This window comes from Pseudophryne corroboree, chromosome 1 (assembly GCF_028390025.1).
Source record: "Pseudophryne corroboree isolate aPseCor3 chromosome 1, aPseCor3.hap2, whole genome shotgun sequence".
In the NCBI taxonomy this organism is placed as follows: Eukaryota; Metazoa; Chordata; class Amphibia; order Anura; family Myobatrachidae; genus Pseudophryne; species Pseudophryne corroboree.
Window position 1 is genome coordinate 112940467 of NC_086444.1, and position 15925 is coordinate 112956391.

At 45.9% G+C, this 15925-nt stretch overlaps 1 protein-coding gene and 1 pseudogene across 1 annotated transcript in view; one reads left to right on the forward strand and one right to left on the reverse strand.

The window, feature by feature from the left end:
• The window catches only part of NDUFS4 (NADH:ubiquinone oxidoreductase subunit S4), a 299270-nt gene that overhangs the window by 139254 nt on the left and 144091 nt on the right, over positions 1-15925 (reverse strand). The window lies entirely within an intron of this gene.
• On the forward strand, positions 7608-7726 carry LOC134943809 (5S ribosomal RNA; annotated as a pseudogene).

A 15925-nucleotide genomic window follows, 5' to 3' on the forward strand; every position in this document is an offset into this window, starting at 1 on the left:
CTCCGCAGGAGACAGGGCACAAAAAGTAAAGCTTTAGGATCAGGTGGTGTGCACTGGCTCCTCCCCCTATGACCCTCCTCCAAGCCTCAGTTAGGTACTGTGCCCGGACGAGCGTACACAATAAGGAAGGATTTTGAATCCCGGGTAAGACTCATACCAGCCACACCAATCACACTGTACAACCTGTGATCTGAACCCAGTTAACAGTATGATAACAGCGGAGCCTCTGAAAGATGGCTCACAACAATAATAACCCGATTTTTGTAACTATGTACAAGTATTGCAGATAATCCGCACTTGGGATGGGCGCCCAGCATCCACTACGGACTCCGAGAAATAGAATTATCGGTAAGTAAATTCTTATTTTCTCTATCGTCCTAGTGGATGCTGGGGTTCCTGAAAGGACCATGGGGATTATACCAAAGCTCCCAAACGGGCGGGAGAGTGCGGATGACTCTGCAGCACCGAATGAGAGAACTCCAGGTCCTCCTTAGCCAGGGTATCAAATTTGTAGGATTTTACAAACGTGTTTGCCCCTGACTAAATAGCCGCTCGGCAAAGTTGTAAAGCCGAGACCCCTCGGGCAGCCGCCCAAGATGAGCCCACCTTCCTTGTGGAATGGGCATTTACATATTTTGGCTGTGGCAGGCCTGCCACAGAATGTGCAAGCTGAATTGTATTACACATCCAACCAGCAAAAGTCTGCTTAGAAGCAAGAGCACCCAGTTTGTTGGGTGCATACAGGATAACAGCAAGTCAGTTTTCCTGACTCCAGCCGTCCTGGAACCTATATTTTCAGGGCCCTGACCACATCTAGCAACTTGGAGTCCTCCAAGTCCCTAGTAGGCGCAAGACACCACAATAAGCTGGTTCAGGTGAAACACTGACACCACCTTAGGGAGAGAACTGGGGACGAGTCCGCAGCTCTGCCCTGTCCGAATGGACAAACAGATATGGGCTTTTTTGAGAAAAAAACCACCAATTTGACACTCGCCTGGTCCAGGCCAGGTCCAAGAGCATGTTCACTTTTCATGTGAGATGCTTCAAATCCACAGATTTGACTGGTTTTAAACCAATGTGTTTTGAGGAATTCCAGAACTACGTTGAGATCCCACAGTGCCACTGGAGGCACAAAAGGGGGTTGTATATGCAATACTCCCTTGACAAACTTCTGGACTTCAGGAACTGAAGCCAATTCTTTCTGGAAGAAAAATCGACAGGGCCGAAATTTGAACCTTAATGGACCCCAATTTGAGGCCCATAGACACTCCTGTTTGCAGGAAATGCAGGAATCGACCGAGTTGAAATTTCTTCGTGGGGCCTTCCTGGCCTCACACCACGCAACATATTTTCGCCACATGTGGTGATAATGTTGTGCGGTCACCTCCTTTCTGGCTTTGACCAGGGTAGGAATGACCTCTTCCTGAATGCCTTTTCCCTTAGGATCCGGCGTTCCACCGCCATGCCGTCAAACGCAGCTGCGGTAAGTCTTGGAACAGACATGGTACTTGCTGAAACAAGTCCCTTCTTAGCGGCAGAGGCCATAAGTCCTCTGTGAGCATCTCTTGAAGTTCCGGGTACCAAGTCCTTCTTGGCCAATCCGGAGCCATGAGTATAGTTCTTACTCCTCTACGTCTTATAATTCTCAGTACCTTAGGTATGAAAAGCAGAGGATGGAACACATACACCGACTGGTACACCCACGGTGTTACCAGAACGTCCACAGCTATTGCCTGAGGGTCTCTTAACCTGGCGCAATACCTGTCCCGTTTTTTGTTCAGACGGGACGCCATCATGTCCACCTTTGGTAATTCCCAACGGTTTACAATCATGTGGAAAACTTCCCCATGAAGTTCCCACTCTGCCGGGTGGAGGTCGTGCCTACTGAGGAAGTCTGCTTCCAAGTTTCCATTCCCGGAATGAAACACTGCTGACAGTGCTATCACATGATTTTCCGCCCAGCGAAAAGTCCTTGCAGTTTTTGCCACTGCCCTCCTGCTTCTTGTGCCGCCCTGTCTATTTACGTGGGCGACTGCCGTGATGTTTTATCCCACTGGATCAATACCGGCTGACCTTGAAGCAGAGGTCTTGCTAAGCTTAGAGCATTATAAATTTACCCTTAGCTATATTTATGTGGAGAAAAGTCTCCAGACTTGATCACACTCCCTGGAAATTTTTTCCTTGTGTGACTGCTCCCCAGCCTCTCGGGCTGGCCTCCGTGGTCACCAACATCCAAAACTGAATGCCGAATCTGCGGCCCTCTAGAAGATGAGCACTCTGTAACCACCACAGGAGAGACACCCTTGTCCTTGGATATAGGGTTATCCGCTGATGCATCTGAAGATGCGATCCGGACCATTTGTCCAGCAGATCCCACTGAAAAGTTCTTGCATGAAATCTGCCGACTGGAATTGCTTCGAAGGAAGTCACCATTTTTTTACCATGGCCCTTGTGCAATGATGCACTGATTTTAGGAGGTTCCTGACTAGCTCGGATAACTCCCTGGCTTTCTCTTCCGGGAGAAACACCTTTTTCTGGACTGTGTCCAGAATCATCCCTAAGCACAGGAGACTTGTTGTCGGGATCAGCTGCGATTTTGGAATATTTAGAATCCACCCCTGCTGTTGTAACAGTATCCGAGATAGTGCTACTCCGACCTCCAACTGTTCCCTGGACTTTGCCCTTATCAGGAGATCGTCCAAGTAAGGGATAATTAAGACGCCTTTTCTTCGAAGAAGAACCATCATTTCGGCCATTACCTTGGTAAAGACCCGGGGTGCCGTGGACAATCCAAACGGCAGCGTCTGAAACTGATAGTGACAGTTCTGTACCACGAACCTGAGGTACCCTTAGTGATAAGGGCAAATTTGGGACATGGAGGTAAGCATCCCTGATGTCTCGGGACACCATATAGTCCCCTTCTTCCCGGTTCGTTATCACTGCTCTGAGTGACTCCATCTTGATTTGAACCTTTGTAAGTGTTCAAATTTTTTTAGATTTAGAATAGGTCTCACCTAGCCTTCTGGCTTCAGTACCACAATATAGTGTGGAATAATACCCCTTTTCTTGTTGTAGGAGGGGTAATTTAATTATCACCTGCTGGGAATACAGCTCGTGAATTGTTTCCCATACTGCCTCCTTGTCGGAGGGAGACCTTGGTAAAGCAGACTTCAGGAGCCTGCGCAGGGGAAACGTCTCGACATTCCAATCTGTACCCCTGGGATACTACTTGTAGGATCCAGGGGTCCTGTACGGTCTCAGCGTCATGCTGAGAGCTTGTCAGAAGCGGTGGAACGCTTCTGTTCCTGGGAATGGGCTGCCTGCTGCAGTCTTCTTCCCTTTCCTCTATCCCTGGGCAGATATGACTCTTATAGGGACGAAAGGACTGAAGCTGAAAAGACGGTGTCTTTTTCTGCAGAGATGTGACTTAGGGTAAAAAACGGTGGATTTTCCAGCAGTTGCCGTGGCCACCAGGTCCGATGGACCGACCCCAAATAACTCCTCTTCCTTTATACGGCCATACACCTTTGTGCCGTTTGGAATCTGCATCACCTGACCACTGTCGTGTCCATAAACATCTTCTGGCAGATATGGACATCGCACTTACTCTTGATGCCAGAGTGCAAATATCCCTCTGTGCATCTCGCATATATAGAAATGCATCCTTTAAATGCTCTATAGTCAATAAAATACTGTCCCTGTCAAGGGTATCAATATTTTTAGTCAGGGAATCCGACCAAGCCACCCCAGCTCTGCACATCCAGGCTGAGGCGATCGCTGGTCGCAGTATAACACCAGTATGTGTGTATATACTTTTTATGATATTTTCCAGCCTCCTGTCAGCTGGCTCCTTGAGGACGGCCCTATCTATAGACGGTACCGCCACTTGTTCTGATAAGCGTGTGAGCGCCTTATCCACCCTAAGGGGTGTTTCCCAACGCGCCCTAACTTCTGGCGGGAAAGGGTATACCGCCCATATTTTCTATCGGGGGGAACCCACGCATCATCACACACTTCATTTAATTTATCTGATTCAGGAAAAACTACGGTAGTTTTTTCACATCCCACATAATACCCTCTTTTGTGGTACTTGTAGTATCAGAAATATGTAACACCTCCTTCATTGCCCTTAACGTGTGGCCCTAATAAGGAATACGTTTGTTTATTCACCGTCGACACTGGATTCAGTGTCCCTGTCTGTGTCGACCGACTAAAGTAAACAGGCGTTTTAAAACCCCTGACGGTGTTTTTGAGACGTCTGGACCGGTACTAATTGTTTGTCGGCCGTCTCATGTCGTCAACCGACCTTGCCGCGTGTTGACATTATCACGTAATTCCCTAAATAAGCCATCCATTCCGGTGTCGACTCCCTAGAGAGTGACATCACCATTACAGGCAATTGCTCCGCCTCCTCACCAACATCGTCCTCATACATGTCGACACACACGTACCGACACACAGCACACACACAGGGAATGCTCTGATAGAGGACAGGACCTACTAGCCCTTTGGAGAGACAGAGGGAGAGTTTGCCAGCACACACCAAAAACGCTATAATTATATAGGGACAACCTTATATAAGTGTTTTCCCTTATAGCATCTTTTTTATATATTTCTAACGCCAAATTAGTGCCCCCCCTCTCTGTTTTAACCCTGTTTCTGTAGTGCAGTGCAGGGGAGAGCCTGGGAGCCTTCCCTCCAGCCTTTCTGTGAGGGAAAATGGCGCTGTGTGCTGAGGAGATAGGCCCCGCCCCTTTTTCGGCGGCCTCGTCTCCCGCTCTTAACGGATTCTGGCAGGGGTTAAATATCTCCATATAGCCCCCGGAGGCTATATGTGAGGTATTTTTAGCCAAAAATAGGTTTTCATTGCCTCCCAGGGCGCCCCCCTTCCAGCGCCCTGCACCCTCAGTGACTGCCGTGTGAAGTGTGCTGAGAGGAAATGGCGCACAGCTGCAGTGCTGTGCGCTACCTTAAGAAGACTGAGGAGTCTTCATGCCGCCGATTCTGGACCTTCTTCTTGTTTCAGCATCTGCAAGGGGGCCGGCGGCGAGGCTCCGGTGACCATCCAGGCTGTACCTGTGATCGTCCCTCTGGAGCTAATGTCCAGTAGCCAAAGAAGCCAATCCATCCTGCACGCAGGTGAGTTCACTTCTTCTGCCCTAAGTCCCTCGTTGCAGTGATCCTGTTGCCAGCAGGACTCACTGTAAAATAAAAAACCTAAGCTAAACTTTTCTAAGCAGCTCTTTAGGAGAGCCACCTAGATTGCACCCTTCTCGGCCGGGCACAAAAATCTAACTGAGGCTTGGAGGAGGGTCATAGGGGGAGGAGCCAGTGCACACCACCTGATCCTAAAGCTTTACTTTTTGTGCCCTGTCTCCTGCGGAGCCGCTATTCCCCATGGTCCTTTCAGGAACCCCAGCATCCACTAGGACGATAGAGAAAAAATAAATTAGGAGTTCATAAGAGTTCACGCAATTAGAACAGATAATAATAAGAATTTACTTACCGATAATTCTATTTCTCGTAGTCCGTAGTGGATGCTGGGGACTCCGTCAGGACCATGGGGATAGCGGGCTCCGCAGGAGACAGGGCACATCTAAAAAGCTTTTTAGGTCACATGGTGTGTACTGGCTCCTCCCCCTATGACCCTCCTCCAAGCCTCAGTTAGGTACTGTGCCCGGACGAGCGTACACAATAAGGAAGGATCTTGAATCCCGGGTAAGACTCATACCAGCCACACCAATCACACCGTACAACTTGTGATCTGAACCCAGTTAACAGTATGATAACAAAACGAAGTAGCCTCCGAAAAGATGGCTCACAACAATAGTAATAACCCGATTTTTTGTAACAATAACTATGTACAAGCATTGCAGACAATCCGCACTTGGGATGGGCGCCCAGCATCCACTACGGACTACGAGAAATAGAATTATCGGTAAGTAAATTCTTATTTTCTCTAACGTCCTAGTGGATGCTGGGGACTCCGTCAGGACCATGGGGATTATACCAAAGCTCCCAAACGGGCGGGAGAGTGCGGATGACTCTGCAGCACCGAATGAGAGAACTCCAGGTCCTCCTTAGCCAGAGTATCAAAATTTGTAAAATTTTACAAACGTGTTCTCCCCTGACCACGTAGCTGCTCGGCAAAGTTGTAATGCCGAGACTCCTCGGGCAGCCGCCCAGGATGAGCCCCCTTCCTTGTGGAATGGGCATCCACATATTTCGTCTGTGGCAGGCCTGCCACAGAATGTGCAAGCTGAATTGTACTACAAATCCAGCGTGCAATAGACTGCTTAGAAGCATGAGCACCCAGCTTGTTGGGTGTATACAGTATAAACAGCAAGTCAGACTTTCTGACTCCAGCCGTCCTAACTATATATATATATGGACTTTTTTAAACTTTTACAGATCAACGATTTTAATCTTTCATTTACCTGTAATTTAAACAAAACATCCATTGAATTCCTGGACCTGATTTTAACCGGAGAACAAGGTACGGTTTCCACCAAAAACTACATCAAACCTGTTGATAAGAACAGCTATTTACACTACAAAAGTAATCATTCAAAAAGATGGAAAGATAATATACCTTATTCTCAATTTCATCGAATCAAGAGGAACTGCAACCAAACTAGAGACTGTGAAGAACAATTGGGAATATATAGGAAAAGGTTCGAGGAGAAGAAATACCCCAAAGCGATTCTGGACAAAGCAATCAGTAAGACGAGTAATCTGGAGAGAAAAAATCTGCTGATATATAAGGATAAGACAGAGAAGAAGGAAGCGGTCTCATTCATAACGACCTACAGCAACCATGAACATGCCATCAGAACTTCATTAAGAAATCACTGGCCCATACTCCTTATGGATCCCATCCTTAAGGAAATCCTCCCGACCCAACCAGAACTCGTGTTTCGAAAATCAAGAAACCTTAAGGACATCCTTGCACCCAGCATGTTACGGGAATTACCTACTGAAAATAACCTATTTACCTTACCCAAATGTACTGGATCCTACAAATGTGGACACTGTAATATCTGCAAATATCTCAACCCTAACAGAAAAACCTTTAGCACAACAGACGGCACCCAGGAGTTCAAAATTAAACAGTTTATGAATTGCAACATTACATCGGTAATATACTTAATAGAATGCACATGCCACAAAAAATATGTGGGAAAGACAAAAAGAACTCTCAAGATCAGAATACAAGAGCACGTGAGGAGTATCAAGAATAAACTGGAAACCCACCTACTTTATAGACATTTCCTACTTGAACACAACTCAAATCCAGAAGAGATGTCCTTCAAAGCCATCGAACACGTGACCAGTGGCGATAGAGGTGGAGACTTGGCCAAGAAACTCTCCCAAAGAGAAATGTTCTGGATTTTTCAACTAAAAACTACACATCCTCTTGGCTTCAATGAAGGATACGAAATCGCACCCTTTTTGTGAAGAAGGCGTTGACAAGCAAGCAATATGGATGTGTATAGTACATTTTACTTTATTCCACTTGGCACCTTGCACCTTGTTAATTCATAAGATAGAGTGTCATATATTCCTAATAAAAACCTGTTACTGTGTGAATAAGTCATTTCGCCAATGAATACAGTCACACCGCACTGGCACACGCCCAATCTCGTCCGATCTTGGAAGCTAAGCAGTGTTGGGCCCAATCAGTACCAAGTGGGTAACCACTTGAGAAGATTGGGTACTGTATAAGGGCAGACCAGAGAACTCGTAACGGCAATATTATAAGGGAATATTGACATATGTATATTCACACTTCACAGTACTGTAATATTTATTATACCAGTTTCACCAAAGCCATATACTCCTCACTTTTATTATTATTATATATTTTTTTTTTTTTATATTTATTATATATATATATTTTTATTATATATATATTTTTTATACACCACCTTCACACCTCGTATCCACCATCACAGGAGTTTTCAAAAAAAGTTTACTCCAAACCCCTCCCCCTCTCACTTATTACAATCATGTATTCCCAATCACTTTGCACCAGCTCATCAATTTATTATATTTATTTACTTTAAATCTTTGGTATATATTCATGTAATATCCTACAATAAATACTCACTTTTTACCTAAAATATCCCTAAATATGCTATGTGTCTAAATGAAAGGTCCAAATAATATTTAATAGATAATACTCTCTGCATAAGTAATACTAAGGTTTATTAGCATCCAGAAAACAATAACAGCACTAAAAGTTTAGTCTGAGTATAAAACATGTCAATCGTTTTTGTCCACCACGCAATTTACATATCCATATGGATTACCCTTTTTTTAGAATTGTCTTTTTAAGCTAAGTATATATACAAATATTAACATGTGCGTTTTGTGTTTATTTTTATTTATTCTGAGCTGCTTGCGCACTCCAAATAAGAGGATGTGTCCGCTATCCAAAGGCCCCTCAAAGATGGCGACAGTAGGAGCTGAAAATATATACAAAATCACTCCAAAGATGGCCGCCGCATCACTGCAGCTTAAAACTACAAATCACCATGGAGATGATGGAAGCAGCCGTGACAAGACCTCACAGACCCGCCCAGCCGGAAGATTGGCAAAAGGATTCCCACGCCCAACCGGATGAAGGGCAAGAACTATGTAACTCTGTGGACTTTGTTTCCGGAAGCGGCGCCCGATGCGCATGCGCAGTGGGACGGAAAGGACACAGGAAGTGGGGCGGAAGTGACGCGGAATGCGTCCTTTACGAGTTTTATAATGTTATCAACATTTCTCCATGTACAGTTCTCGTTTTGCACTTTAAAAACACATTTTAACTTATTACAAGTAACAGCATCCATTCCCTATATTTGTAACAACATTTTGTGTCAGAATTTTTAATGTTAAACACTAACAGGAAGTGATGTCATAGACATCCTTCCTTAATGACCACTGGTATAAATAGAAGTGTTCGCACACTAGTCCTCCACCCCTTGATGAAGTCTGAGGACGAAACGCGTTGGGTACACCTCCACTGATCCTCCATTCTCAAAGATAAGCATCATTGTTTATTTTTTACATACTTTTATCAGTAGAAAATTGTTTTTACTGATTTTAGGTGTTCTAGGGTTCTAGCACAACTGCATTTATTTTTAGGGTACACCTCCACTGACCCTCCATTCTCAAAGATAAGCATCATTGTTTATTTTTTACACACTTTTATCAGTAGAAAATTGTTTTTACTGATTTTAGGTGTTTTAGGGTTCTAGCACAACTGCATTTACTTTCATATATAATCTTTTTTATATTTTTTTATTGCTCCTACTATCCAGCTTTTATATCCATTTTTTATCCCTGTATTTTATTCTAAATTGTATAAATAAATTTGTTATTCTTTTTTGGGAAACCGTATCCTGCTATATTCTTCATATTTATTTTCATTTTCATTAGACACTGTAAGTCGCTGGTACCCCTATCCCCCCCTTCCACATATATATATATATATATATATATATATATATATATATTTTTAGGGCCCTGACCACGTCTAGTAACTTGGAGTCCTCCAAGTCCCTAGTAGCCGCAGGCACCACAAGAGGTTGTTTCAGGTGAAAACGCTGACACCCCTTTATGAAGAAACTGGAGACGAGTCCCAGTTCTGTCCTGTTCAAATGGAAAATTTTAATATGGGCTTTTGTAAGACAAAGCCGCCCATTCTGACAATCGCCTGGCCGAGGCCAGGGCTAACAACATGGTCACTTCCCATGTGAGATATTTGTCAACAGCATGGTCACTTTCCATGTGAGATATTTCAAATCCACAGATTTGAGCGGTTCAAACCAATATGATTTTAAGAAATCCCAACACTATGTTGAGATCTCACGGTGCCCCTAGGGGCACAAAAAAACTGTATATGCAATACATCCTTTACAATCTGGACTTCAGGAACTGAAGTCAATTCTTTCTGGAAGAAAATCTACAGGGCCGAAATTTAAATGTTAATGAACCCCAATTTGAGGTCCAAAACACTCCTGTTTTCAGGAAGTGTAGAAATCGACCTAGTTGAATTTCCGTCGTGGAGCCTTCCTGGCCTCACCCACGCAACATATTTTCACCACATGTGGTGATGACGTTGTGCGGTCACCTCCTTCCTGGCTTTGACCAGGGTAGGTATGACCTCTTATGGAATGCCTTTTCCCCTCAGGATCCGGCATTCAACCGCCATGCCGTCAAACGCAGCCGCGGTAAGTCTTGGAATAGACATGGTACTTGCTGAATCAAGTCCCTTCTTAGCTCCCCAGGCCCTTAGTCCTCTGTGAGCATTTCTTGAAGTTCCGGGTACCAAGTCCCTCTTGGCCAATCCGGAGCCACTAGTATAGTTCATACTCCTCTATGTCTTATAATTCTCAATACCCTGGTTATGAGAAACAGAGGAGGGAACACATACACAGACTGGTACACCCACGGTGTTACCAGAACATCCGCAGCTATCGCCTGAAGGTCTCATGACCTGGCGGAATACCTGTCCCGTTTTTTGTTCGGGCGGGACGCCATCATGTCCACCTTTGGTCTTTGCCAACGGTCCACAATCATGTTGAAAAACTTCCCTATGAAGTTTCCACTCTCCCGGGTGGAGGTCATGCCTGCAGAGGAAGTCTGCTTCCCAGTCGTCCACTCCCGGAAAGAACACTGCTGACAGTGCTATCACATGATTTTCCGCCTAGCGAAAAATCCTTGCAGTTTTCACTGCCCTCCTGCTTCTTGTGCCGCCCTTCTGTTTACGTGGGCGACTGCCGTGATGTTATCCCACTGGATCAATACCGGCTGACCTTGAAGCAGAGGTCTAGCTAAGTTTAGAGCATTATAAATTTGCTCTAAGCTTATTTATGCGGAGAGAATTCTCCAGACTTAATCACACTTCCCTGGAAATTTTTTCCTTGTGTGACTGTTCCCCAGCCTCTCAGGCTGGCCTCCGTGGTCACCGGCATCCAATCCTGAATGCCGAATCTGCGGCCCTCTAGAAGATGAGCACTCTGTAATCACCACAGGAGAGACCCCTTTTCCTTGGATATAGGGTTATCCGCTGATGCATCTGAGGATGCGATCCGGACCATTTGTCCAGCAGATCCCACTGAAGAGTTCTTGCGGAAAATCTGCCGAATGGAATTGCTTCGTAATAAGCCACCATTTTTACCAGGACTCTTGTGCAATGATGCACTGACACTTTTCCTGGTTTTAGGAGGATCCCGATTAGCTCGGATAACTCCCTGGTTTTCTCCACTGGGAGAAACACGTTTTTCTGGACTGTGTCCAGAATCTTCCCTAGGAACAGTAGACGTGTCGTCGGAAAAAGCTGCGATTTTGGAATATTTAGAATCCACTCGTGCTGTCGTAGAACTACTTAAGATAGTGCTACTCCGACCTCCAACTGTTCTCTGGACCTTGCCCTTATCAGGAAAGCGTCCATGTTTCTTATAAGAAAAATCCTCATTCCGGCCATTACCTTGGTAAAGACCCGGGGCGCCGTGGACAATCCAAACGGCAGCGTCTGAACTGATAGTGACAGTTCTGTACCAGGAACCTGAAGTACCCTTGGTGAGAAGGGCAAATTTGGACCTGTAGGTAAACGTCCCTGATATCCAGTGACATCATATCGTCCCCTTCTTCCTGGTTCGCTATCACTGCTCCGAGTGACTCCATCTTGATTTGAACGCTTGTATGTAAGTGTTCAAATATTTCAGATCTCACCGAGCCGGTTGGCTTCAGTACCACAATATAGTGTGGAATACTACCCCCTTCCTTGTTGTAAGAAGGGTACTTTGATTATCACCTGCTGGGAATACAGCCTGTGAATTGTGTGAGGGGGAGACGTCTCGAATTTCCAATGTACACCTGGGATATTACATGTAGGATCCCGGAGTTCCCTTGCGAGTGTTGCTGAAACTCTTGAGATGACCCCCTACCGCACCTGAGTCCGCTTGTACGGCCCCAGCGTTATGCTGCGGACTTGGCAGAAGCCGTGAGGAGCTTCTGCTCCTGGGAATGAGCTGCTTGCTGCAGTCTTCTTCCCTTTCCTCTCCCCCTGGGCAGATATGACTGGCCTTCGCCCGCCTGCCCGTATGGGGACGAAAGGACTGAGACTGAAAAGACTGTGTCCTTTTCTGCCAATATGTGACTCGGGGTAACAAAAGGTGGATTTTTCAGCTGTTGCCATAGCCACCAGGTCCAATGGACCGCCCCTTTATACGGCAATACTTCCATATGCCGTCTGGAATCTGCCTCACCTGACCACTGTCGTGTCTTCGTCTGGCAGATATGTACATCACATTTACTCTTGATGCCAGAATGCAAATATGCCTCTGCGCATCACACATATATAGAAATGCATCCTTAAAATGCTCTATAGACAATAAAATCCTGTCCCTGTCAAGGGTATCAAAATTTTCAGTCAGGAAATCCGACCAAGCCCCCTCAGCGCTGCACATCCAGGCTGAGGCGATTGCTGGTCGTAGTATAACACCAGTATGTGTGTATATACTGTTATGATATTTTCCAGCTTCCTATCAGCTGGCTCCTTGAGGGCGGCCGTATCTGGAAACGGTAACGCCATGTTTTTTATAAGCGTGTGAGCGCCTTGTCCACCCTAAGGTGTGTTTTCCAACTCGCCCTTACTACTGGCGGGAAAAAGGGTATACCGCCCATAACTTTCTGTCGGAGGAACCCCACGTATCATCACACACTTCATTTAATTTATCTGATTTAGGCAAAACTACAAGTAGTTTTTTCCCACCCTACAAAATACCCTTATTTGTGGTACTTGTGGTATCAGAAATACGTAACACCTCCTTCATTGCCCTTAACATGTAACTTGTGGCCCTAAAGGAAAAATACGTTTGTTTCTTCACCGTCGACACTGGGGTCAGTGTCCGTGTCAGTGTCTGTCGACCGACTGATGTAAATGGGCGTTTTTACAAGCCCCTGACGGTGTCTGAGACGCCTGGACCGATACTAATTTGTCCGCCGGCTGTCTCATGTCGTCAACCGGCTTGCAGCGTGTTGACATTATCACGTAATTCCATAAGTAAGCCATCCATTCTGGTGTCGACTCCCTAGAGAGTGACATCACCATTACAGGCAATTTTCTCCGTCTCCTCACCAACATTTTCCTCATACATGTCGACACACACGTACCGACCTACAGCACACACATACAGGGAATGCTCTGATAGAGGACAGGACCCACTAGCCCTTTGGGGAGACAGAGGGAGAGTTTGCCAGCACACACCAAAAGCGCCATAATGTATATAACAACCCTAGAAGGTGTTGTTTCTATATATGGGCTCTTAATATATAATTATATCGCCAATTTATGCCCCCCTTCTCTTTAACCCTGTTTCTGTAGTGCAGGGGAGAGTGGGAGCCTTCCTCACCAGCGGAGCTGGTCAGGAAAATGGCGCTGAGTGCTGAGGAGAATAAGCTCCGCCCCTTTCACGGCGGGCTTTTCTCCCGGTTATTAGGAAAACTGGCCTGGGTTAAATACATACATATAGCCTTAATGGCTATATGTGATGTATTTATTTGCCTCTAAGGTACTCTATATTGCTGCCCAGGGCGCCCCCAGCAGCGCCCTGCACCCTCCGTGACCGAGATCCGTGAGCCGTGTAGCAACAATGGCGCACAGCTGCAGTGCTGTGCGCTACCTCTATGAAGACTGAAGTCTTCTGCCGCCTGTTTCCGGACCTCCGTTCTGCCGTTCTTCAGCGTCTGTAAGGGGGATCGGCGGCGCGGCTCCGGGACGAACCCCAGGCTGACCTGTGTTCCGACTCCCTCTGGAGCTCAGTGTCCAGTAGCCTAAGACTTCAATCCTCCTGCAGGCAGGTGAGTTGCAAGTCTCTCCCCTAAGTCCCTCGTTGCAGTGCTCCTGTCGCCAGCAGGAGACACTGATTAGAAACCTAAAAAAAAACTTTTCTAACTAGCTCTTTAAGAGAGCCACCTAGATTGCACCCTCTCGGACGGGCACAAAAACCTAACTGAGGCTTGGAGGAGGGTCATAGGGGGAGGAGCCAGTACACACCATGTGACCTAAAAAGCTTTTTAGATGTGCCCTGTCTCCTGCGGAGCCCGCTATCCCCATGGTCCTGACGGAGTCCCCAGCATCCACTAGGACGTTAGAGAAAAGCTATAATGTACTGTTTTATGGGAAAGGTAAACTCAGCTCTGATGTAAGATGAATATACTGTAAAGGGGAGTACACACGGAGAGATGTATGCTGAATTTCTAAGCAATATGACTAGATTGCTTAGAAATTAAGCACGGATCTTTCTGTGTGTATGCCCCATAGCGATAGCGGTGTGTCGCTATCGCCGACTCTAGATTGGCCTTCATGCAGGCCAAATCTAGTTAGATCGCTCACTTCACTGCTGTGTGAAGTGAGCGCCCCTTCCCCCTTCACATCGTGCTGTGTGCTGAGCGGGACAGAGATGTGTGCTGAGCGTTCTGTGATAGATCACTCAGCACACATCTCTGTACACATTGGTACGTGTGGATGGCCCTTATCACTTGCCAGTTACATGCTGTAACAGTTATTTAAGCATCGTCAATTGTTACCGACATAAGTCAAATGTAATTATTTAAATACTAAAAAGCACGCGGTACAATTTATGTATTTTTATTTTTTTTACTTTGGTTGTCTGACATAAAAGTTTAGAAAACTGTAAATGGTTACCCAAATTTCAAAGAAAAAAAATAAATCTTCTAGTCTAGATCAATATGTAATCAATGCAACTGCAGAGACAGACGAGCAACAATGTAATTACAGTTATAGAGTATATATGAAAAGGAAACTATGTTCTATACATTACATCAGCTGCTGTAACATCCTCACGCTCCATGCACATAACGTCTACAGATGGAGTACAAAGTTACCTCTGAGGGATTATTCATCTGTATGCAGGCTGGCAGATGTGGCAACAAGACAGGTGGGACTGGTAGAGAAGGATTTGCACCTGTAGCTCAGCCAAACAGGCCCTTGATGTATGAATTGCAATATGCGCTTTCACCGTAGTCTATAGAATTGACTGTTTTACATCTGAAAAACTTTTGATAGGATTGCGTGTGGCGTTAGAAAATTATGCCTGGCGGCCAAGATAAGTTCAATGCAGCAAATAAGAATGGAGACGTTGCTCAGGATCATGGGCTAATTTTCAATCCTGCGCCGTTCAAATAAGGTTCGTTACTTCACGCATTAAGCCCCAGAGGGTGCACTTTATGCAGATTTTGCCATGTTAAATGCATCTTCTGGGGTTTAATGGCCTGGGAATACATTTGATATGCCGGCAGTCACATGACCGACCATGGCATCCCGACACTGAATATGCCAGCATTGGAGGGGGTAAGTATTTTTACCACCCCGTCCCCAACCCATGGGGGGGGGGGGTGGCGGCTAGGGCTAACTCTCCCAGGGTGTCGGATATGGCTAACCCTGGGGTGGGGTGGGGGGGTGGGGGGAGGGGTTGGTTGGCTAGTGCTGACCTCCTCATAGTGCTTAAACACAGCTCTCCGTCAACCTCGGGCCCTATCCCTAAGGGAGTGCCCCGATACCTTCGGCATCCCGTCTGTCAGTGATCCGGCGCTGCTCTCCCGAGTGCTGTCTGAATTCCGGTGTCACATGACCGCTGGCATACCAACAGGCAGTATGCAATGGGCTGGGCAGCAAGGCTCAATTGAATAGCTTTGGGACTCAATGTGTGGGGTAACCCATAAATTCAGACAATTATTGCGGAATCTATGGGTTACTGCGTGTTCCCCGCGGGTTTACTGTGCAGGAAAATTTACTAATATATGTCTGTAGCAGTACATTAAAAACTGCGTGTAACAATCTGCCGCTAGAGTTTAAAATAAGAATTTACTTACCGATAATTCTATTTCTCATAGTCCGTAGTGGATG